This window comes from Vulpes vulpes, chromosome 8 (genome assembly GCF_048418805.1).
Source record: "Vulpes vulpes isolate BD-2025 chromosome 8, VulVul3, whole genome shotgun sequence".
In the NCBI taxonomy this organism is placed as follows: Eukaryota; Metazoa; Chordata; class Mammalia; order Carnivora; family Canidae; genus Vulpes; species Vulpes vulpes.
The window spans coordinates 8,816,956-8,842,983 of NC_132787.1; the positions used below are offsets into that span (position 1 = coordinate 8,816,956).

Genomic DNA, 26,028 nt, shown 5'->3' on the forward strand with positions numbered 1-26,028 from the left:
GTAAGGCTTCATTTTCTTTTACAGTGGATGATTATCATGAAGACCTCTCTGATTATCTCAGAAAGTCTAGGAATATGTGGATAAAGAATTGTCTCATGACTAGAGTAGATTTTTTTTCTTTTTTATCTGCACTGGTTTTTCAAGTAGAATGTGATGATGTCTATGGACTAGGGCAGGCATCTTCCTGTGAGTCTAGGCTACTTGACAATTTGTAAAAGCTGCTGGTTACTGCTATTCTCATTTATATTTCCTGGTCTACCTTACTTTTAAAATAAATACAAAGGACACCAGATAATGTCCAGTTACCCTTAATACCATAGAAATAGACAAGATGACCCAAAAGCTTCCTAGCTTGTATAATTACATGAAGATCAAACTCAATCAGAGCTTTGCCATTTATTTCTACCAGTTATGATTTTATAAATATCTTCATTAGTTCTTCAATAACATTCTATCCTGGCCTGGCTAATAAAACTGATGGACTTTGACATATAGTATTCATACATGCAAAAACCCCTGTTATTATAGTCATAATTATGATGAATTATTTTTGAAGATGTATTTTAGGGAGGATGCTCTATTGGACTGTATATAAGTCCAGGTCCAGATCTGCCTGCAGTACTGCTTCAGAAAATATTGATTTTAAATTAAATATGACATTTCATTTTTTCTATCAAAACAGAAGGCCATATGAAAACAAAAAGGAAGGTAGAGATTAGACTTTTGAAAAGAAATGTAAAAAGATGTGACAATAGCTCCTAGATAAAATGGGCAATATTTAAAAGGTAACCCATTCATGAATTAGTGAATTTATGTTTTTTGAATTAGTGAATTTAGATGGCATATGTTTTAGAACATTAGCTTATAAATCTAATTTTTTAATTTTGTGAACAATCTTAGTCGATGAGACAGGTTAGAGAATATCAAATCACATTTATAATTCATAATTTGTATTTTATTGTTCTTAAATGATGTTGTATATGAAAGGACATAGAGTTCCACTATTTTCTCTCCAACATCAAACTGGGATCTCAGGGTACCCGCAGACATGGCTGATGGCTGAATCCAGTCGGTCACAGGTATCTCCTCAAATCTATTTGATAGAAACCTGAAACAATAAGTTATTTTACATAAATAAAATCTCTCAGAACCATATGAAATTCTTTTTTAACTATATAAAACTTTTTGTACTTTTGGTTAGACCCACCGAACGACTTGCCTTTGGAAATGATGACTACTTTCTCAAGTCTTAACATTGGGCCACAAGTGACCTTCATTAATACTTTGATATTTTAATGAAGTCACCTACAACATATTTGACGTTGCATGACTCTGATGTGTCACGATTTAGGCTGGAATCCTTTGTATCAGACTGAGGACAGTTGGAGCTGGCCATGAAGGACACCTGAATATGAAACAAGGAACCATGGTGTCAATCTCTAATGAACAATTCATTAGCACTTGCCAAACAAATCTACCTGGTTTATGGCCATGTCGGTTGTACTTACTTAATTAAATTTGACTAAAAAATTTATTGCAAGGCAATAATTAAGTACAAGGTGCTGTAATCAGTGTGATAAAATATATAATGCAATATGCTATGATATATATCATATCATATAGACAAGTTATAGTTACGTCTTTATTGTTTCTGGCATATTCATTATTTCATTGGGCCTTCTCAACAACCTTACCCCTTCCAGTTGAGGAAACTGAGACCAGAGGGATGGAATGATTTGCAGTGCTCATGGGTGACTGGTCTTTGGTGACAAAACACAGAAAACAGCTAACTCCCACACTTGTTGGGAGTTCACCCCATCACTCTTATCTCTGCCCAGCTTGCAACACAGCCATTGATTTGTTGCTATCCACTCTTTATTGATGAACACTATGTGGTGGAAAACATCATCGTGCACAGGATTTCCCGGTTGCTGAGGCACTTTTCACCCTGGACGTGAAAGATGCTGCCTGCCAAGTGAACCTGACTGAGAAGGCAAGAGGCTCGCAACTTTAACAGGTGCACGTCAAGTTGTCATCAATCTTTGCAACAGGGCTGCTCTCATTCTTTTTAACCTTGCTCTGAAATGTGATGCCTTTGTTAAGACTCAATTTTGGATGGAAGAAAAAGAATATTTCTTTCCTGAAGAGCATGCTTACTTTATCAAATACATTTTAGGACAAGACAAAACCTACTGTTCCTTGACTTTCTGTGAAATCCTCTACCTAGAGCTGACTGGAAGTTCTTACCATGTTCCATCAAGTGTCAACATTTGTCTTCTCATTAACGTTTAGCTTGAAACCTAGGAGGACTCCATGATACTCTCATTTTTTCCCCTCCCTTATCTAATCCATCAGTAAATCCTCATGATGCTATTTCCAAAATCTATTCCCTCTGTCTACACTTTATCTCTTCCTGTCCCCTGCTACTCCCTGACTCCAAGCTACCAATGCTTCCGCCTGCCCTTTTCCGGTCAGAGCCACAACTCTAACAATTCCATTTCCTTTCACTCTTACCCATGTTACTATATAGCCCCCACAAAGTAAACAGAGAAGTGCTTTTATTTTTTAATTTTTAAAAGAGATTTTATTTATTTGTTTGAGAGAGAGAGAGAACAGAGAGAGGGGTAGAGGGAGAGGGAGAATCTCAAGCAGACTTCCCGCTGAGCACAGAGCCCAACCCAGGGGCTCAGTCTCACAACGGTGAGATCATGACCTGAGCAGAAATCAAGAGTCAGGCACTTAACTGACTGAGCCACCCAGGCACCCCCAGAAATACTTTTAAAAATGTAAGTCTTGCCACACTCTGTTTAAAATCTTTCACTGGCTGCCCATTAACATTAAACTAAAACCTGAATCCCTTAGCTGGGCTCACAGGCTCTGTCTACCTGGAGTAGGATTCTCCAGGAGTGGATTCTCTGCTGGTGCCCTCAGAGGGGGTGTGGCCCTGTGAGTACCTCATTTTCAGACTTCAGCCTCTAGAACCACGAGGAAATAGATTTCTGTTCTTGTAAACCACCAGGTTTGTGATTTTTTTTTTTTGCAGCATCCAGAGGAAATTAATATACCATGGTTCCTATATTTATGGTTCCTTCTGTTTGTAGCTTATTTTTATGAAACCTTCTTATGGCTGCCTCTTTCTTGTTCCTTATGACTCAATAGAAATAGTACCTCTTGGAGGGACTTCCCTGACCATTGGAGCTAAGGTAAGCAGCTCTTCTCAGACATTCTTTATCACATCACCCATTTTGTTTTCTTCATCACTTAAAAAATTATTCATATTTATTTTTTCTTTGAATTGCCTATTTTCTTATTCCAGCACAAAACCAGTATCTGTCATGTAGTCAGTGCTTACTAAATTATGTGCTGAAGAAAGGAAAGAAGGAAAGAATATTATTAGTTGCTTAACGATAAAGAAAAAGTTGTTTAATATACATCTGGGATTTTATTTATTTTTATTATTTTTATTTTTTATTTTTTTGCATCTGGGCTTTTAGAAGTTCCTTGCCATCTGTGGTGAATATCTTCTGCTATAGAGAGGGTTGCCTATATATAATCCTATAAATAAAATACAGGGAACCCAGTTAAATATGAATTTCAGGTAAACACAAATAATTTTAGTAGAAGTATGTCCCACAAAATAAGTGTATGCAATCAAATATTGCATAGGACATACTTATACAAAGTTATTCAAATTCAAATTTAGCTGGGCATCTTGTTTTATTTTGTTTTTACTAAATCTGGCAACCCTAATTGTAGAACACTACAGCTCTCTGTAATAAACAGACTATTATTACGTAAGGAGATGAGGGAGTACACTAAAAAACGAACAAAAAACCAACAAAAAACCTTCCTCTGAAAATCTTTTCTCATGTGATGATTCTTCAAAATCTCAAAACTATCCACAAATCCCTTCTCTCTGAGGGAAAACTAAACAAATGCTTGTTACCAGGCAAAGGAAGTCACCTGCTCTAACAGCCAGCGCTGATGATGTCATCGTGAATCTGCATGGATGATGCCAGAACTGGGCATTTTCTACGTAGTGCAACTGTTTATATGAGTGAAGGCAACAGGAGTTTCTAGGATATGTTTGGATTCCCTGTTTAAAGAAGAGTTTGGAGAGTTTGTGATGAGATTTTGGGCATGCATCCTTTTACTCACCTTCCCCTGTCCCTCATTCCCCAGGATACTGGCTGGTAAACAGACAAAAGATGGATTGACAGAGGGAATGAAATATCAGTAAGACTTTCTGGTCAGGGCGAGCCAGGAGATTGGGGCCTCTTATCAACCATCTCAGTGGAAGACAGGAGACCTGCAGAAAGTCCCCATTCTTCATGCTGAGAGAGAATTGAGACCTGGTGACCTTGGCAGGGGCAGGCCCCGCTAACTGCGCCCACAGACCAGATGAGCACTTTGGTGCCATTAAGAGTGAGGGGGACATGCATCACATGTACATTGGCTTTTAGCAGGTCAGAGTAGAGAGCATGGCTGGACAATTGTCAGGTCTGATCAGACCTCTTCCCATGGGGTGGGGGGAGAGTCAGGGGTAAGTGGGGGTGGATGCTGCCCTCTCTAGCACTTCCTTTTCATGGGCAAAGTGTCTGTAGATGTTCCCTTCTCTTAAGGTCAACTCAGGAATATGGAAAGAGGAACAATATTACTTCTTCCTAAAATGCTGCTTCAGGGGAAGTAGTATTTGCAGGACAAAGTTGTCAGTACTATCGATAGATGTGACCAGCCTTTAAGCCTGTTAACCTCACAGATTCACTGTGAGAACCAAAAGGTTTCCTCCACTGGGCAGCAGAACTGTTTGAACACCCTGTAAATCATGCTCTAATAGTTGTGTTTACCTTGAAGTGCCTTGGAAATCTAAACATACAAAGTATTTATGTTGAAAGGCTACCTAGGAGTATGGAAAAGAGAGAGTGTCATGCATCCAAATGCAGAGCCACAAACCCATGCCTCAGTTTACCCACAGTCATACAATGGGAGGCTCAGTTCTGCTCGGTTCTTCTCAATGAGTTTGCCCCATCACAATACAGGAAACACTCCAGAAGAAGAAATTGAAATGATGACTAAAAACTTAAACCCACCTCCAGGCAATAGAGTTTTCTTTTTAATATGCAAACAAAATTCCCCTCAGTCGTCTCAGGAGAAAAGGACTTAAAAGAAGGGTCTTACTGAGGACCACCCCCCCATCTTTCAAAATTTCCCTGGAATTTTAAGACCAGAGATTGTCACAGAGATAGTCTTTTTTCTATTCAGCATTAATTTAAATTAAGTTTTGTGATTATTTTGTTTTCTAAAATGCATTAATTTCACATTTTAAAGAAGACACTGAGCCCTAGTGGTTATGAATAGAATAAGTGTATTTTTCCAAGACTCAAAATTCAAGAACTGAGCCTGAGGTAGATTTGCCCTTCTAGATCATTGTTTCATAATTTCCAGCAGGTAACTTGCCCTGTATTATTCTGATGCCTTAAAGAAAGAAATATCAATATAATAGATGAGTGCATGAAATTGGGTTATTTTATTTGTTTTAAATGCCATAAGACCTGTACCAAGTTGTATATAAGAAGAGTCTCTAGTTTAGGTTCACAACATTTTTTACATGCTTCTACACATTTCTAGCAATAATTTAAACATTTTATGAATTTGAAAAATGTCTGTAATGTAACCAATTAATTAAAAGAAGAATTAAAAGTAAAAAAAAGCAATCTGATACATTTTAATTTCATTGTTTTTTTCTAGTTAAAAATATGCATGTTCACTGTAAAAATCTTAAAGTGTATAAAATAAAAAACAGTAATTTCCCTTCCTTTCACTCCAATCCTCCACTCCACAGGAGAACAGTGTTAACAATTTGATATAGATCATTTAGATTTTATTTTCTTATGCGCATAGAAATTTAATTTACTTTAATCTTTATAATGGAAAATTTCTAACTTGAAGAAATAGAGTTATATATTGAGTGAATACTTACCCTATCACTCAACTTCAAGTGTTTTTAATTTATAGTCAGTCTTGTTTCATCCATACTCCCACCCACTTTCTTCATTTCCTTCAATTCCTCCTGGATTATTTATAAGCCAATCTAAGATATAATAACATTTCATTAGTAAATACTTTAGCATTTATTTCTAAAAGATAAGGTCTTTTCAAAACTATTGCCACGCTTAAATTTTTTTAAATAAATAACTCTTAAATAACATCAAATAACTTAGTGTTCAAATTTTCCCTATTATACATATATAATTTTTTTTTAAAAAAAACAGAACTATACTAGACACAGTGCTAGAAAAATTTAAAGGAAAATATTATCAAAGAATGTTGTTGGGATGCAAAGGGACTCGAACTTATGTTTTACACCACTCCTATTTATAAAATCCTATTCATCTAAGGTCAGGCTTATGGCTGTCTTCCTCCATAAATGGTTAGTAATGTCAAACATCTTTACAGATGCTTATTTTCTATCCATATAACCATGGACAGTGAAATATTTCTTTGTATATTTTGCCCATTTTATAATTGGGGTGTTTTTTTTTCAAGTGTAGTTTTGTGAATTCTTTCTACATTAAGATGTAAGTCCTTTGTCACCTATGTGATTTGCAAATATTTTCTCCCACATTCTAGCTTATCTTAACAAGCTCTTACACATAGCAAAAGTCTTTTATTTTGATAAAGTTCAATTTATTAATATTTTTTTCCTTTATGGGTCATGCTTTTGGTTTCATGTCTAAAGAAATCACTAAACTGTAGGTCCCAAAGGTTTCTCCTATGGTATTTTCTAACAGTTTTATAGTTTGTATTTTAAATTTAAGTCTATGATTAATTTTGAGTTAATTTTTTTGCATAAGGTATGAGATAGGTTGAGGCTCATTCTCTTTTGTGCAATTCCACTTGTGCCAGTATTACTGATTAAAAAGACTGTCCTCTGCTGAAATGCTTTTTCACCTTTGTCAAAAATTAGTTGGGTGTCCTTGTGTAGGTTATTTCTGTGTCTCTTTTGTTTCATTGATACATGTATCTATTGATTAATATAAATTTTATGTAATGTTTCAAAATATTTCCTACCTTACAAGGTAGTCACCTGTCCACTATAGTTCATTAGTGTGCTCAGCCAGGGCCTCTTACTCATTATGCTCCTGAAATAAGTTTTTTGGTCTGTCAAAGAGATACAGAGAATCTTGAGTATTAAGATGGTATTGTGTGAATTTCCTTGTGAAAACATCTAGTTCTTTATGAAAATCTTCCGAAGTTCAAGCTTATCTTTATGTTGTTTATTATTTGATGTTTATGTAATCCAAATGTTCCACATTTCATTTCTCTTTAATGTCCAACATTCAGCAACCTAAATCCCCTTTCCATTTTCCTATGGAAATTCCATGTCTTTCTTTCAGGTGTCACTGAGATACTCTCTCACGCTTACATGTTCCACCCATGTATCCTGGTTTTCTGTCACTTTAGCTGGCCATCTGGCCTTGACTTCTGCTTAGTTCCTCTACAGGACTCTCTCACTGCCTTGAGATAAATTTTCTTCTAGGTGCTGCTGCAGTCTTCTCTATACTACTTTGCTTCAGGCATGGGCACAGGTGTGCAGACAGGCATCCTTAAAGTCCCTGTCATAGTAGCTAGGACCAGGCTGCCTGTTTAACAAGATTTTATTGAAGCCTTGAGTACAAGTCAGAGGATTGCAGCCTCGACCACTTGAAATCACATATGAAAATGCTTTCAGTGACATGACCCGAGGACATGGATTTTTAGATCTTTGCCCATAACTTGCATCGCCAATATGCAGTAAATAGAAGTGGTAGCCACAGAGAGAATAGGGAGTCTCAACCATGAAGATGAACATACAACTAAAACTCCCTTACCACTTAGGAAAGCAACACCATGAGAGAGGTCCAGCAAGTAAATTCAAAAGTCAACACTTGAGCAAACAGAGTTAATAGGCAAAAAACAAACAAAAACCTCTTAAAATGTTATTTCTTCAGAGGGGTAAAAGAAGATATTGCATCCACAAATGAGACACTATAAAATAGAGCCAATTGGGGATTTTAGAAATATAAACATAATTATAAAAATCAAAATAGACACACAACATGAATTGTTAGAAGAATGAAATAACTAAAGGACCAATTACAAAGTGGAAGTAAAGGTATAGTGTAAGAGAAAAATTACGAGACATGGAAAATAACAGAAACTACAATACCATTATTGTAGATGTTGCAGAACTGCACAAGTTGCAGAAGAGGAGAATACAAAGAGTTGGGGAGAGGAAATAGTCAAAGAATAACGGAAGGAAATTTCCCAGACATAAATCTTCAGATTGACTGTGCTCACCAGAAGCTAGATAAATGAAAAAAAGACTTACACAGATGTATTATTATAAAATTTTGCATATGAAAGATAAAGAGAAAAATAAAAAATGTTTTCAGTGAAGAGTGAAAACAAAACAAAATAACTGAGGCTATCTACAAAGGAATAAGAACCAGGATTTCATGCTAAGGAAAACTATACCTCTTCCAGAGAACTAATTTTCCCCCTTTCAGTAAAAGAGTTATGAAAACTATCACATTGGCTTTTTTGCTACAAACAACAGGAAGCTATGATGATTAAGCACTGTAGCATGCTAACATGATAGAACATCTGAATTTTCTTTTCTTTATAGTTCTTGGTTGTCAATGACTTTATTTTTACCAGCTTTTTATATAATTTTAAATTTTTTAATTGTAGCAAAATACATATAAATAAAATTTATTATCATAGCCATTTTAAGTATATAGTAATGTTCAGTGCATTCACATTGTTCTGCAACCAATCTAAATAATTCCTTTTGAAAAGCTGTAACTGTACACCTATTAAAAAATAATTCCCCATTTCCTCTTTCCTCAATTGCTAGGGGGTCCCTAGTAACCCCCGTGCTACTTTCAGTCTCTATGATTTTGACTATTCTGGGTACATATAAATGGATTCATACTTATTTGTACTTTTGTGACTGGCTTATTTTTCCTTTTTTTTTTTTTAAAAGACTTTATTTTTTTATTCGTGAGAGACAGAGAGAGAGAGAGAGAGAAAGAGAGAGAGGCAGAGACACAGGCAGTGGGAGAAGCAGGTTCCATGCAAGGAGCCCGATGTGGGACTTGATCCTGGGATGCCCTGGGTCTAAGGCAGGCGCTAAACCGCTGAGCCACCCAGGCGTCCCTTATTTTTTATAATATCTTCAAGTTTCATGCGTGTGGTACCAGGTGTCAGAATTTCCTACCTTTCTAAGGCTGAATAATATTTTGTTGTGTGCATATGCCACATTTTGTTTATCCATTCATCTATTGACAGAACAGGTTGCTTCAACCTTTCAGCTACTGTGAATAATGCTGCTATGAACATGAGTGTACAAATATCTTTCTCAGACCCTGCTTTTAATTCTTTTGGGTATATATTGAGAAGCTGGATTGTTGGATCATATGGAAATTCTCTTTTTAATTTTTTTGAGGGATTGCCATGCTGTTTTCCAGAGTGCTAACCCATTTTAGATTCCCACCAATAATGTACAAGGGTTCCAAATATCTCTACGTCTTTGCCATCCTATTTATTTATTTGTTGGTAGGTAACCATCTACTGGATGTGAGGTGGTAACTTGTTTGTGGTTTTGACTTACATTTCTCTAAGAATAAGTGATGTTGATCATGTTTTCATTTTTTTTTGGCCATTTGGAAATCTTTGGGAAAATGTCTTTTGCCTGCTTGCATAAGTTTATTCCTAACTATTTATTCTTTTTAGTGCCATCATAAATGGAATTGTTTTCTTGATTTCTTTTTAAATTGTTCACGAGTGCATAGAAATGCAACTGATTTTTGCATGTTGATCTTGTATATTGGACTTTGTGAAATTACTTTCTATCAGGTTGTGTGTGTGTGTGCGTATGTGTGTAATTTTAGGGTTTTCTATATATAAAATTATGTTGTCTGTGAACATATATATAATTTCACTTCTTACTTTCCAATTTGGATATCTTTCATTTCTTTTTCTTGCCTAATTGCTTTGGCTGGGATTTTCAGTACTATGTTGAATGGAAGGATGAAAATAAGCACCTTGTCTAGTTCCTGATCTTAGAGGACACCTTTTCAAGGTATAAACACTTCAACAAACTAGGAGTAGAAGGTGACTGCCTCAACATAATAAAGGCCATGTGAAGAGCCCACAGCTAACACCAGTGGTGTCAAATGTTGTCAAATACATTCTCTACATCAGTTGAGATGATCATGTTTGGGGGCCTTGGCTTTTTGTTTGTTTGTTTGGTTTTTGTCCCTTCATTCTGTTAATGTGTTGCATTACATTGTTCGATATTTGTATCCTGAACCATCCTTGAATTCTAGGAATAAATCCCACTTAATCATGATGTATAATCCTTTTAATGTGTTGTCAAATTCCATCTGCCAATATTTTCTTGAGGATTTTAGCAGCAAGATTAATCAGGGATATTGATCTGCAGTTTTCTAGTCTTGCAGTGTATCTTTTGGGATTTGGTAACAGTGTAATCCTGGCATCATAAAATGAGTTTAGAAGTATTCCCTCCTCTTCAATTTTTTGGAAGAGTTTGAGGACAACTGGTGTTAATTCTTTACATATTTGGTAGACTTCACAAGAGTTTTCTGGTCCTGGGCTTTTCTTTATTGGAAGGTTTTTGATGATTCAGTCTCCTAAAGTTTTATGTCTGTTCAGATTTTCTATTTCTTTATGATTTAGTCTTGGTACATTTCATATTTTCAGGAATTTGTCCAATGCAAGTGAGATTTTGTGGGTGTACAACTGTTCATAGTACTCTATTATAATACTTTTTATTTCTGTAAAATCTATTGCAATATCCCTCTTTCATTTATAACTTGTTATTTGAGTCTTCTCTTTTTTTCATCGTCAATCTAGCTAAAGGTTTGCCAAATATGTTTACATTTTCAGTGAGCCAACTGTTGGTTTCACTGATCTTTTTCTATAGTTTTCTATTCTCTCTTTTGCTTATCTCTCCTTTAATCTTTATTATTTTCTTCATTCTGCTATCTTTGTGTTTGGTTTGTTCTTCTTTTTCAGTTCCTTAAGGTGTAAAGTTAAGTTGTCATTTTGAAATCTTTCTTCTTTTTTAAAATAAGCATTTACAACTACAAATTTCCCATTTAGCACTGCTTTTTCTGAATCCCTAAGTTAGATATATTTTCATTTTCATTTGTCTAAATTTTCTAAATTTTTTTGTGACTTCTACTATGACTCAATGTTTTGTTTTTTTTTTTTAAAGTGTGTTGTTTAGGGGCACATGGGTGGCTCAGTTAGTTAAGTGTCCAACTCTTGATTTCAGCTCAGGTCATGATCCCAGGGTTATGAGATCGAGCCCCATGTTGAGCTCTGTGCTGAACCTGGAATTTGCTTAAGATTCTCTCCCTCTCCCTCTGCCCCTCCCTACTCATGCTCTCTCTCTCTCAAAACAATAGTATATTGTTTAATTTCAAAGTATTCTTGCATTTTCTAGTTTTCCTCCTGCTATCAATGTATATTTTCATTATATTTCAATTGGAAATATCATTTATATGATCAACATTTAACATTTATTAAAACATTTTTTTGGCCTAATAATATATAGCCTAACCTGGAGAATGTTCCATGTGCACTTGAGAAAAATGTCTATCTTGCTGTTGGGTGGAGTGTTCTGTTTATGCCAGTTAGGTCCAAGTTGGTCTGGAATATCATTCAAGTTTTCTATTTCCTTATTGATCTTCTTGGGGTTGTCCTATCTATTATTGATAATGTGTTATTGATGTCTCCTATTATTATTGTAGAGCTTTCTATTTCACCCTTCAGTTTTGTCAATGTTTGTTTCATATATTTAGGAGCTCCGATGTTTGTGCATATATTTGTATAACTCATTCCTTCTTGGTAAATAGACCCTTTCATCATTATATACTGTCCATCTTTGTGTCTTATAATAAGTATTGACTTAAAGTCCTTCTCTGATATTAGTATGGCCACCCCTGCCCAACTATTGTTACTTATTTATATGGAATATCTTTTTCTATTCTTTTACTTTCAACCTATGCATATCCTAAATCTAAAGTGAGCCTCTTGTAAACAGCATACAGCAGGATCATATTTTGTAATCCTTTTTGCTAATCTACATCTTTTGATTGGGGAGTTAAATCAATGTACATTTAGATTATTATGAATATGTAAGACTATTGGCATTTTGTTACTTGTTTTCTGTAGGTCTTATAGCTTTATGTCCCTCATTTCCCTCATTATTGCTTTCGTTTTTTAAAAAAGTGATATTTTATTATCATGATTATTTTTCTTTTTTTTAATAGAAGTATACTTGACATGCAATGTTACATTCATTTCAGGTGTACAGCATAATGATTTGACAACTCTATACATTATGCTATACTTATCACAAGTGTGGTTACCATCTGTCACAGTGCTATTAGAAATGGGCTAAGTCCCTATGCTGTGCCTTTTTTCCCTGTGACTTACTCATTCCATACTAGAAGTCTATATCTCTCACTCCCTTTAACCCATTTTGTCTGTCTCCTACACACTTCCTCTCTGGCAACTATCAGTTCTCTGTATTTATGGGTCTGTTTTTGCTTTATGTTTGTTCATTTGTTTTTATTTTTTAGATTCCACATATAAGAGAAATAATATAATTGTCTTTCTCTGTCTGACTTATATTATCTTTTATTCTGTTGGTTTTTTTGTAGTGACATATTTTGATTCTCTTCTCTTTTGTGTGTGTGTGTGTATTCTATAGATTTTTTTCTGGTTGCCAAAGGGATTACATAAAACATCCTAAAATTATAATAATTTATTTTAAACTCTTACTGGTTTAAGTTCAATGGAATGTAAAAATTCTATGTACTTGACTTTGTTTTTGATTGATGTCACCAATTACATTTTGGTTATATTGTGTGCCCATTAACAGATTTATATTTTATGCTTTTGTATTTAAATCCTATAATAAAATAAGAGTGGGACTGTGAATCAAAAATACAATATACATGTATTTATGTTTGCCCATGTATTTTTAAATTTTTTAAAAAGATTTTATTTATTTTAGAGGGGGGAGGGGCAGAAAGATAGGAGAGAAAGAATCTCAAGCAGACTCCGTGCTGAGCATAGAGCCAGACGTGGGGCTCAGTCCTAGGACACTGAGATCATGACCTGAACCAAAATCTAGAGTCAGATGCTCAAAAAAAAAAAAAAAAAAAGTCAGATGCTCAATCAACTGAGCCACCCAGGCGCCCAATGTCCATGTATTTATTTTTATCAAAAAACTTTATATTTTTGTATGGCTCTGAATAACTGTCTAGTGTCCAATCATTTCAACCTGAAGGACTCCCTTTAGCATTTCTTGTAGGGCAGGTCTAGTTGTAATGAACTACTTCAGTTTTTGTTTATCTGGCAATGTCTTCATTTCTCCCTCATTTTCAAAGGGCGTTATTCGCAGTCAATAGTTTTTACCTTTCAGCAGTTTAAATATAACATTCTATTGTCTTCTGGCCTGCAAGGTTTCTGCTGAGGTACCTACTGATAATGTTGTTGAGGTTCCTTTGTACATGGTGAGTCACTTTTCTTTTGATATTTTCATAGTTCTTTGACTTTTGGGGAATTCCCAATTTTTTTTTTTCAGATAAGTTCTCTGCTTTTTCTCTCGTTTTTCTGACCACTTAGTGCAGATCCACTTGACAGTGTCCATAAGCCCCCTAGTCTTTCTCACTTTTCTCATTCTTTTCTTCTGCTCGGACTTGACCATTTCAAATGACTTGTCTTCGAAGTTCCTGATTCTTTCTTCTGTCCTTTCAAGTCTTCTGTTGAACCCTTCTAGTGAATTTTTCAATTCTATTATTATGTTTTTCAGCTGTAGAATTTCTGTTTGGCTCTTTTCAATAATTTCTCTCTCTGTTGATATCTCATTTTGTTCCTTTATCATTTTCCTGATATTGTTTGTCTGTTATGGCTTCCTTTAGCTCACTGAGCATTTTTAAGATATTTATTTTAAAGTTTTTGTGAGATAAGTCTGAGGCCCATGAGTTTCAGTTTCTGGAGTATTATTTTTTCTTTTGAGTTGACCATGTTTCTCAGATTTTTTTGTATGCCTTGTGATCTTTTGTTGAAAACTGGGCATGTGAAAGAATAGCCCCTAGGTTTTTGTGGATTGGGTCTGTGCAGGGATAAATCTTCATTAATTAGTTCAGTGTGAAGTCTCAAGGTCCTCTCAAGCTTTTTCTGACGATGTGTCTTCCCTAGTCCTGTGTGTGTGCTTTCCCCCCAATTTCTCTCTATACATGTTTGCTTTTATTTTTATTTTTTAAAAATTGTATTTATTTATTCATGAGAGAGAGAGGCAGAGACACAGGCAAAGGGAGAAGCAGGCTCCATGCAGGGAGCCCGACGTGGGACTCAATCCGAGGTCTCCAGGATCATGCCCTGGGCTGAAGGCGGCACTAAACCGCTGAGCCATCCGGGCTGCCCACATGTTTGCTTTAAGATGTCTTAATTTCCTGAGTCTTACCCCTGCTATTCTTCTCAAGGACTTAGGTTTCTGTTGTATTCCTCTTCCCATAGTCTCTTAACCCAGGTTTCCACAGGTCTGCAGCCTTCCTGCAGCTCTCATGTGTCCCAGTGACCACCACTGCTATCAGAGGCTTCCAACTTAATATCCAAACTATGCCACCACTCCATCTGTGTCCTAGTAAGGTGAGACAGAAACTAGTCCCTCGGGAACTTCCCAGACAGGCCAGAACATCACAAGCAAGTTCCACTTTTTTCTTTCTGTTCCAAGGGAGGAACCAGTAAGTAGGTATTTTCCAACCTCAGTGCACTGGGGAGGAAATGGGGTGAGGATGGATAGAAACACGGGAAATTTCCTACCCTTTCTTTGTTAGTCATTCACTTATTTGTTACAACTTTTTAACTGGTTTCTAGAATTCTCACAAAGCTACTTTTGCCTGTAAGTTGTCGTATATTTGGTGTTTCTGTGGGAGAGTGGGGTGTAGATTTTACTAGTCTGCCATCTGGCTGATGTCACTCTTCTGTATAAGTCTTCTGATGTAAGTAACCTTATATCTTTTTGGAAATATGTCATAAAAATTTTGAATGAAATAAATCCACATTATTTAAGAGAGAAACAAATTACAGAATATTAATATATTTGTGCCTCAAAGAATTGAGTAGAAGAAACTAAGGTTTTTTTGAGAGCTTAGTGCTCAGAATAAGTGCAAATAAGTGCTAAAGGAGCAGTGAATGGCAGTGATTTAAATAGATATAGACCTGGGGGACCAGTAGTTTCAAAAGGATCTCCAAATAACCTTTAATTAAACAGAAAGTAATAAGGTAATATTTAGCGACTGAGTTCTAACACATGGAGATTAAAGTACTTAATTGGTGCTTAAGAGTTTTTATTTTTTGCAAAGTAGGTTTTTCATCAGTTAGGAGAATGTTCATTTGCAACACAAAGAATATTGTCTATCCACGATTTAATTTATTTAGTTACTTTTTTCTCATATAGAAAATCTAGAGAGAAAGATTCAGGCATTGGTTCAGCAGCTCAGTAATGCCAGAATGTGTGTGGGCATTCTTCTGGCCTTACCCTCATGGTTGCAGATTGGTTCCTGCTGCCCCATATTCAAAGCAGAAAGAAGAGAAAAGTTGGTTCCAATTATCAGACTCTATCAGGAAAGCACTAGGAGACTTCAAATTACAGCTCACTGACCATAATATGGTCACATGGCTTCTTTGCTACAGAGGAGCCTGAGAAATTGAGTCTTATATTTTTCACCCTGTGCTGTAGAAAGTGGCAAGAAAGAAGCTGGATTGGAATGGCTATTGGATAAGCAGAGCAAGCAGTGTTTCCCCAGGTGTATTCAGTAAGGAAAATCCTACTTGGTTCTCAGGTAAGTAAGCAAGAAATTCTATGTCTTTGTTTAGTTATGGACTTCCATGGTCTCCAGAGTAGTATTCTGATGGAGTGCTGCATGTACAAAGTGTATTCCTCGGGGTCTATTTTAAGATAAGATTTTGTCTTTTGGAACAAATGATTTTGTATTTTTCACCCTGTTAACAATTTTAATAATATTTGACCTTTTTATTAACTTATTCAGGCAACATTTATCAGGCATCATCTATGTGATAGTAATTAGAGTAGATATTGATAACTCAGAGATGAATAAGATCCTTTGCCTCAAGTAGTTCATTGTCTTGAAGTTAAATGCTTTGAGGTAAACAATTATATATATGTACAATTATAATTTATTTACTAAAAAAAGCATTGATATGCATATATGGTGATATGTACATCCAGCTCTGATGAAGTACATGTTCTTAGTCTGCAGACAATCTTTTGAGTTTATAGGTTTTGCCAGGAGATCCAGGCAAATCAGTTTAGAGATGACTAGCAGTTCATTAACCAAATATCGCTTAGTAATGATACTACCTTTCTTTAATCTTTGAATTGTCCCTGAAGTCATTGAAGCCTATAGGTCTTTTATATTGACCCAACCTGATGATAATACAGTGGTTTGAATTTAGGTACCAGTGTTATGCTTGAAAACTAAGAATGTCAAAAAAAAAGAAAAAAGAAAACTAAGAATGTCATTGGCATTTGATTTTATGTCTTAAAAAAGAACTGGTGAGTTACTGTGTCTGGTTCATTTGATGTTCCTGGGCCTTGAGTAAGAATAAGAATATGAATCAGAACTGCACCTGGCAGCCTGAGGCATTCCATTGTAGGGCCACTGAGATCTGCTGTTCCTAACCAGACAACGCAGAACGATTCCCCCTTCACTTCTGCTTCAGGAGCTCACAACTGCCCGGAATCATAAGAAACTTTAATACCTCTTGGCTAGAAATCTTCTCCCCTTTTCCTCATTGGATTACATGAGACCAGGACATGGCATTAAAGCTTGCTTTTCTTTACCTATAGTTTCTGATTCTGACTCCTTGTGCAAAATTCTCTCATTTAGAAAACTCCAGTCTATGGGCCATATACTGTGGCTGTAAAGTCTGTGAGCTAAGAACGGAATTTACATTTTTAATTGGTTGAAAAACACAAAAGGAGGACTTTCTCGTGACATGTGAAAATTACATGAAAATCAAAACTTAGTATCCACAAATCCACTTTTATTGAAACATGGGATGTTCATTTGTTAACACGCCCTCTGTAGCTGGTTTTGAGCTACATACAGTGACTGGGTTGGATAGTTGCAACAGAGACCAGATTATCTACAAAACCTAAAGTACTCATTGCCTTGTCCCTTTACGGAAAAATTTTGCCAACCAACCTCATATTTAGAAGAAAAATGACCACCTCTGGGTGCTTCAGACTCAAAATGTGCCTTAATTGGAGCCCTCCGAGCTGTCGCTCAAACAATCTCATATGAAGTAACACTAGCAATTATCTATAATCACACTAATCTATAATCACATTAATCTACTGCACTAAACAGACTGGGATTGTCAATCACCTGCCAGTATACTGAGGTGTAGGGGCATTGGCGCCATGGCACAGAAGTGGTGGTCAGGCATTTTTTGCAGCAGAACTCTTTTCTTCAAGTAATTTTATTAGTTGATTTGTTCAATGTGAATATGTATTCATATATGTGTAACATATATATTTATACATGTAAAAATATGTTATATGTTTACAAAAATAATATGAATACACATATTCTGGATTGGTCTCTAAGTTCCCTAAGGTGGTCTCTAAAGTTCCGTGGCTCCAGCTTTGCCCCTGAAGTCTCAGCATTTATACTCTTGGTTAGAAGGACTCTGTCATTGCTAGGAGGAGCTCCACATGACCCAGGAGTTTCACCGTTTCCTGCCCCCCTTTAGTAAATGGTGCTGATAATCTCTACAAACCAAAAATCTACATGTCAACCATTACAATCTTTCCTTTCCTTTATCCCCACCTTCAATTTACCACCAAGCTCCATCAGTTCTAGCTCCTAACTATCTTGCCTGAGTGTCCTTATGTTTCATTTTGCACCACCACTTCCTTACCCAATAATACTGGCACTTGGGCTCCAGGAAAAGCCATCCAGTGATGTCCTTCTTCATTTTCACTTCATTGAAATTATTCTCTATAAAGCAGCCAGAGTAGGCTTTTAGAAACATAGATTTGGTGAGAGATTCCCCAGTTTCAAACCCTTCACTGTCTTCCCATTGACTGACTCTCAGGCCCATCTCTTACTTCTGTCTGCCTAGAACCCAACCATACTGGTTTCCTCTTAGTTCCTTTATAGAGTAGCGGTCTGTTCAACCTCAGGGTCTCCCCACCTGCTATTCCTTATCCTCTTACCCCCTCTGCCCACTATTCCTTTTTATTCTTTAGTTCTTGGGTTTTGTTTATAAAATGAAATGCTGAGTATTTATCATAATTCAGATACTGTGTTAATTGCTCAGAATATAGATAATTAGAAGACATAATCCTGTCCAACAGACCTCATAATCTAAGAAGGGATACTGGCATTAAACAATTCTCAAAAAATTACTGTTGTGATAAAGTGAAATGCAGGAATATTTCAGGGAATCAAATGGGGGTATTGATCTCATCTTGGAAACACAGGGAAAACTTTGTGGACGTAATATTTAAGCTGGCCCTCATAGGATGAACAATAATTCTTTAGGTAAGATGAGAAAATTCCAAGCCAAGGAAAAAGCATGTACAAAGGTCCTGAGGCTAAAAAGAATCAAAAAACGTCTAGTTCCAGAATGTGAAGAGTAAGAGACTCTTTGACTTAGAATAAGCTGAATATAAATAGATGGGCCAGATCATGTAGTCTTGTAGGCCCTGTTAAGTATTTTGGCCATTAACAAATTTAGGTTTAAGTGTCTTTTTCTCCAGGAAGCTTTCCTTCATTTCCCATACTGAGTGAGGCAACCAGCCCTCCCACCCCCTGCTCTGACATCACACACACACATTTTCCATAGTCTCTGTTCTTTGCTGGCCTTCTTTATTACCTCATCTGTTTTCCCTGCTAGTCTGAGAGCTCCATGAGGGTTTGTCTCCTTCACTGCTGTGCCTCTGTGCCTAGCACAGTGCTAGGAATACAGTAAGAGTTCAATATATGTGTGTTAAATAGGTGAATGCCCCTCCTTTTCTGTCACTGTCTAATTACTGGCTCTCCTAGCGTCAGTGACACATCCCAGAAGTGTGGATATCACCACATTTTCTCGCAATGGCCCTATTAATGTATCATTCTCCTTGATCATTGGGATAGCCTCTCCCCTGTTCTCTTGACTTCTAATCTCTTGCTTCTCCATACCACCCTTCTTGCTGCTGCCTGGAATCCTATCCTAAAGTAAAATTTGGATCATGTCTTTTTAAAAAATGTTTTTTATCCTCACATATCCTCCATCATTTCTCAATGTCCATGGAATAAACTTTAAATTCCTTTGTCGTTGTCCTAGATCATCCATGAATTGCCCCTGACCTTTCTTCTAGTTTTATCTATCATCAGTTCATGTATTCCGACCTCCAATCATAGCAGACTTCCCCAGCATGTCAGATGCTCAGATATGCCCCACTTTGGTTGTTGTGCCAAGCAGGAATGCGCTTCTCTTTCTTCCCTGCCTGTCGATGTCTGGCTCATCCTTTGCAGCCCAGAAGAATCCCAGCATTCAGTCCTTTGTACTCCTTCCATATCTCAGCCGTTCCCAGAGTATGGTCCCTGACCAGCAGCAAACTTGTTAGATAGAAAAATTCTCAGGTTTCTTCATAGAAGTACTGAAAACCTGAAATGGTGGTGGGGGTGGAGGTGGGGAACGACAATCTGTGGTTGAACAAACCTCCTAACTAACATTTGCCCTAGCACATTGTTGTATTTTTAGTTTAGGATTTTAGAGTGCATTAAGTTCTGGTTAATCTTTTTTTTCTGGTTAATTATTTACCTGTCAGTATCCCTTTTTAGAATATAAGTGGCCTGAAGGCAAGAACCAGATTGTATCCATTTTATCTCCACCACAGTGAAATAAAATGGCAATGAAATACAGGATAGTTATGGATAGTTGATGCTGCTCCTTTTATTCCTATTACAATTCAAGGTTTCCTCTGCAGATAAATTTCTTTGGAAAGAAAGAGCTAAATTATAGTATATATTTTATTACATTACACTATACTGTATTTCATCACATACATGCATATATTTGTATGTATCTATTTATCTCTATCTATATATCACTATAGTAATTAATTCACTTGCAATATTCTTAATGATGAATCCTGGATTTGAATCTTAGGAACCTGATAAGAAAGTTTTCTAAGGGGAGATTGACTTGTCTTGCCTAGTTAGGATTTAGGATTTTTAGCACTGCTTCTCAGACCTTAACATAAATATGAATCATCTGGGATCTTTTTATTTTATTTTAATTATTTATTTATTCATAAGAGACACAGAGAGGCAGAAGCAGGCTCCATGCAAGAAGCCCAATGTGGGACTCGATCCCGGGACTCCAGGATCACGCTCTGGGCCAAAGGCAGGGGCCAAACCTTTGAGCCACCCAGGGATCCCACCTGGGATCCTTTTTTTTTTTTTTTTTTTTTTTTTTTTACCTGGGATCCTTTTAAACTGGAATTTCCTGGGCAGTCCGGGTGGCTCAGCGGTTTAGTGCCGCCTTCAGCCCAGGGCCTGATACCGGGGACCTGGGATCAAGTTCCACATCAGGCTCCTTGCATGGAGCCTGCTTGTGTCTCTGCCTCTCTCTCTGTCTTTCATAAATAAAAATTTTAAAAATGTTAAACTGAAGTTTCCTGATTCAGTTGGTCTATGGATAGGTCCAAGAGTCTGCATTTCTCAAAAGCTCCCAGGTGATGGTGGTCTGAGTTGGCCCAGAGGAAATTTTACAAATGACCTATGTTCTTGCAAATTAGCTGTGTAGCTTTTTCTCACACAAGGAGATTTGGCGTGAGTACAACTTCTTTTTGGTATTTTTTTTTAATTTTTTTTTATTTTTATTTATTTATGATAGGCACACAGTGAGAGAGAGAGAGAGGCAGAGACACAGGCAGAGGGAGAAGCAGGCTCCATGCACCGGGAGCCTGATGTGGGATTCGGTCCCGAGTCTCCAGGATCGCGCCCTGGGCCAAAAGCAGGCGCCAAACCGCTGCGCCACCCAGGGATCCCCTTTTTGGTATTTTTATTCATGTATGGGTCAAAGGTGATAGCCAGTGGTTCTCAACCCTGGCTATACTTTTGAATCACCTGGAGGTACTTTTAAAAAATACCAGTGCCCAGGATCTGAGAGTTGAATTTAATGAACCACAGCCTTAGGCAATGAAGTAAAACAGGCGCATAAATTGCTGCTATGTTCTACACAGCAGATCTATGACAAGTCTGCCCTTGAGAAGTTTTTCGTCTAAATGATAAGATGGAACAATGCATATTAACAAGGACTTAACATTAAAAGTATTAAAAGGGAAAACAAAAAGCAAATCTTGTTCTTGATATAAAATGGCAGACTACCTGCTTTGCAGGATGGAAAATGGAAGAGTAGGCCTGCTAATATGTGTAACTTTCTCTGGAAATGTTCCTAAGGAAATCATTTGGAAGAGTAGAAATCTTGCTTACTTGCTTGGATGATGAGGTTAGACCATCATTATTTGTGTATATGGCACATTTGAAGATATTACAGCTGACGTATATCAGATTATGTTCCAATTCTTTATCTCATTCCTTGTTATAGAATTACCAGACATCTATGCTCTTGCTGTGTTGACTTTGCAATGCCTCCCACAAGAGCAGCAACAGCATATTTTCTTGTCTCATTGATTTTGGGCTGGACCACTGGAATGTCACAATGCAGAGACTTTCAATGTTCTTGAGTGATTTTGCTCCGATTCTTGTACTGCAGCCACTTCACAATATGATCACACCTAGGATAACAGACGTTCTGACTCACCCCCAGAAGGTTGGGGTGCAGCTCATTTTTAAATATTAAACACAGGTAATTCACTGATCTCTCCAGTTAAGGGACTAGAAAGTTAAACAGATAACATAGATGCATTTTCTCCAATACGTTTAAGTTCTCTTAACTTCACATCTGAAATACACTTTATTGAATGATTCCTGTCATCATGGTTTAATTGCAGAGTAGACACAGTGGCTGCTGTTTTATAAAGTCAAAGTATTCAGTTTGGAAACTTTGAGAATGTGGTATTTTCTCTCCTTTTTTAAAGTTGTTTCTTTTTTTCAGATGACATGATAGTTGGTTAGTTATGGGTTTTTTTTTTTTTCCTTACTTAGTTGGAAATTGAAAGAAACCTTTTCTGTGTTCCTAAATTTTGGTAGAATCCAGGAGTAGGTGCAGAATTTTCTTGGCATACAAATCCAAAAGCTAGGAAACCACCTTTATAATTCATTAACTTCACCCAATGTAGATAAATCAGATTTAGAAGAAGATGAATATTAGCTGCGGATCAAAGGAACTGTTGTCAAAGGTCTTTCCCAGTGGCTGATAGGATAAGCAAAACATGCCCTAGAAGGACACCCATACTAATTAGGTGTTAAACCATAGTACAGTATTTTGCCATCAGCTTTTGTTTTGCTTGTTTTTTGACCTTATCTTAAATTGGTGAGGCTTCGCTGCAGAAATCAAGGATGGTTAAAATAAATTTTAGCTGAGCAAATGTAGTGTTTACACCAAACCACACCTAATCATATAAAAATGTCAAAATCACTCTTCCTAATAGTGTTACGAGGTGTTCTAAAATGATAAGCTGTTAATTTCTCTTTCTGGCATTTCTAGCCCGACTGTCAAAATAATGGTAATATCACCTGATATATTTTCAATATTAAAAAAAGATTGGCAATATCTTTATAAATATGCAGTACCGCAGAATGGAGACAAACTGTACCAGTTGGCTATGAATAGACTCCCCCGATCACTGTTTGGAGGGGCATTCACGCCCTCAAATCCATGAGGCAGCTGTGGTGAGGCACAAACACTGCTCAGGAAGAGGCAAGACCCGGCTCCTTGAACAAGGTCATTTAATCTCTCTGAGCCTCAATTTATCTACAGAAGGAAGGATTTCGACGAGGTAGCTTTTAAGGACTGTACGGGATATGAAATTCTATAATATCCTTGTATTCATATAATAAGATTTCCAAATGAAGAGGAAAAAATGAGGTTAGCCTGGCCAAGTTAGTCCTCAACACTTTCTTAGTAAGGCAATGTTTTTGCAGATGAGGACACAGAGCCATGGAAACATTCATTAACTTACCCCCAAATCACACAAAAACTTTATACTTGGTCTTTTGAATCCAATTTACCATCTATGTACATCTATTTTTCCAAAAGAGCAGCTTCAAAAAAATTCCTGTTATCCGTATTTCACTTTAGGGTATCTTATATCTATGTTTACCCCCTTTAAATGAATTGTTAGACGCTGGACATTTTCTGATTTATAATTAAAATAAACTATTTCTAAATACTAAGTGCCCTGACTTTAAAGAGTCTTTACATTTTCCCTTTAAAAGATAAACAAAAACCAATTCAATAAGCTAAAAAACCTACTTGGATTTTTTCCCTCCAATTATTACATGTGCATGTATGTATGTGTCTGTCACGGGGAGGAAGAGGCTATATAATTTTGTCTTCTCCTATCACTTTTTACACCCATTCATTATAATCTAGGAATTACCTGATTATCTATAAAATGTTGCCCAGATGGAACCCAGCTACCCTCAGTTTTCAGATAAGGAGATTGAAGGAGCACAGAGGTGTTAATTGACTTTCTCAAGGTCACACCGGACTTTACAATCAAGGCTGGGATTAGAGTCTAAATTTCCTGACCCAGCTGCTTTTCTCCCATTAGGCTGTTGTTCTTTCACAGAGGGTTTAGATCACTTTCCACCCTTGCAGGCAGGATTTGGGGACTCTCATGAAATGCTTCTTTAACAACCACAGCATCCATGGGCACAGGTGACATTCCCAGGTAACAGATGATGGGTTTTGAACAGGAGATCAGGGAATTTAGAGCATAAATTCACAGGAAAATAAACAAGTGTGAGGACAGACTGGACTTTTAACAGTCAAGCCAGGGCTTTCGCACTGGGATTCCATTTTTTTCCCCTCGGCTCATCACTCCACTTCCACCAAGCATTTGGTTTTAATCTGGTGCTGTCCCTGGGACTAATATTCAACAGCCTAAGATCTTGTTTTTTTCTGTTTGGATTTTTTTTTTTTTTTTTTTGGCCTAGTAAAGCAGATTTCAGTGTATTTTATAAGAACTCCATCGATGGTACTGCTTAAATAGTATTCAAACAAGTTTCCTCAACCCTGATTAGAATATTGTTTTATTACACTGCACATTTCCTAAATCTCCCACTAATTAAACATATATTGTACCTCATTATTACCCACGAACAACTATCTGTACTCACGATTTATGGTTGTGTACTGTGGTGGTTGATGACTGTATCAGCATTTCAATTTCAAACGCATTTCAGAGGTTTAGAGCTTATCTGGAAAATTAATTGCAGCCGAAAACCTGGCACAGCCTGTTCTTAAGCAGACCAGCCTGGGGCCCTGCTGCTCTCGGCTCCTTTTTCTGGAACAGCTGCCAGGGGAGTGGAGTGAGGAGTGGAAGAGGGGAGTAGAAGGAGAGTGGATGGGGGAGAGCAGAGTGCTGCTCTTCTCAGATCCTTCCACCAATCGCTGGAGTCTGGAGGGGAAATGAAAACTCTTCTCTGCTTAATGATCACAGTAAGTGGACGGAAGCCTGAGTTCCCAGCACTCCATTAGCAAGCCAGCCAGGTGTTGGCCGCTGTCAACGCTGGCAGCTTTTTCCCTTTGTTTATTTTTTAAGCAAAGATTTCAGAGTTTTGTGAGTGGTTTTTTGTTTTTGTTGTTGTGGTGGTGGTTTTTTTTTTTTTGGTTGGTTTTTAGTTGATCTCAGCTGCAGGGTTTCAAGATTCGGATGTGTTTGTTGGCTTACAAGCAGATAGATGACCCTTGAAGACAACTGAAGTACCCCCCCCCCCCCCCCAGTTTTGTTCCTCATCTTTTTCAAAGGCAGGGCAGGGAACCATAAAAGACAGCTACTCTGGCTAGTGGCCTTGCAGCCCACGTATTCAGCATTTTGCTTTGTGTCTTTAATTGTACTCTGCTTAGCAGCATAAAAGAGCAGTTTTCCAAGGAAGAAAACAGGAGTTTACCTCCACCCCCCCCCCCCTTCTTTCTTTTTTTACTAACCTAGCAGGAAGGTCCTGGTAATAGATTAGGAATTCTTTTGGTTTATCGTGAAGACCGAAAAGCAAAAATTCCCTGTTGAATTCAGGGGCCATTTGGTTGCAAAGAGCAGAAACCATGAACATCACGTTAAGTAAATGGAATGTAAGAACTGGAAGTGTAGCTGAATATTATGAGGGGTTGGAATTATAAACTGGGAAGTCCTCGGGAACCAAGATTGTCATTCTTTGCCATCTCTCTCTTGCCCGTGCTTAGCTTTTCTTTCTTGCCACGGTGTATTTCATTTCTACCTCTTTCGAGACATCTGCTTTTTTTTTTTTTTTTTCTGTGATCTGGTTCTGTGTGTGTGCTCATGCACACAGTCCCCAAACTCCCAGCCTTAAGGGTGTACATGACTCTCCAGCTCAGATGTCTACCACTAATTACTACAGTTCTGCTATCTTGGTATAAATGAAAGGAGAGGCTCTATTTGGGCCAGATTGACTCCACTTGGGCCAGATGTCCATCCCATGCCTAATCAGTTTGGATGGGTGTGATGGCACATGACCACTAAATACATTACTGACTTTTGCAGAGTCTATGAAAGCAGCATTGCCAAGAAAGAGGTGTTGACTGGTCACCTACTCACCCATCCTAATTGTGAGATAGTAGGATCCAATATTATACACACACACTCTGGAAGTGGTTCAATGGCAAGCAAGTGGTATCACATCACAGCTAATAGAAAAGTTTAATTCATTGGCTTCTAAGCATTAGAGGGCATATGTACCCTTGGGATGTGTATTAAAAATGCCAATGCCACAGCTC

The 26,028-nt window shown here is 37.1% G+C and overlaps 1 long non-coding RNA gene across 1 annotated transcript; it reads right to left on the reverse strand.

The window, feature by feature from the left end:
- Positions 1 to 1,233: 1,233 nt before the first annotated feature.
- On the reverse strand, positions 1,234 to 24,530 carry LOC140599883 (uncharacterized). The gene is made up of 3 exons (XR_012002884.1): positions 24,414 to 24,530; positions 5,981 to 6,091; positions 1,234 to 1,405 (listed from the first exon to the last, which is right to left on the reverse strand). It is a non-coding gene; the product is annotated as an uncharacterized lncRNA (long non-coding RNA).
- Between the last annotated feature and the right edge of the window lie 1,498 nt (positions 24,531 to 26,028).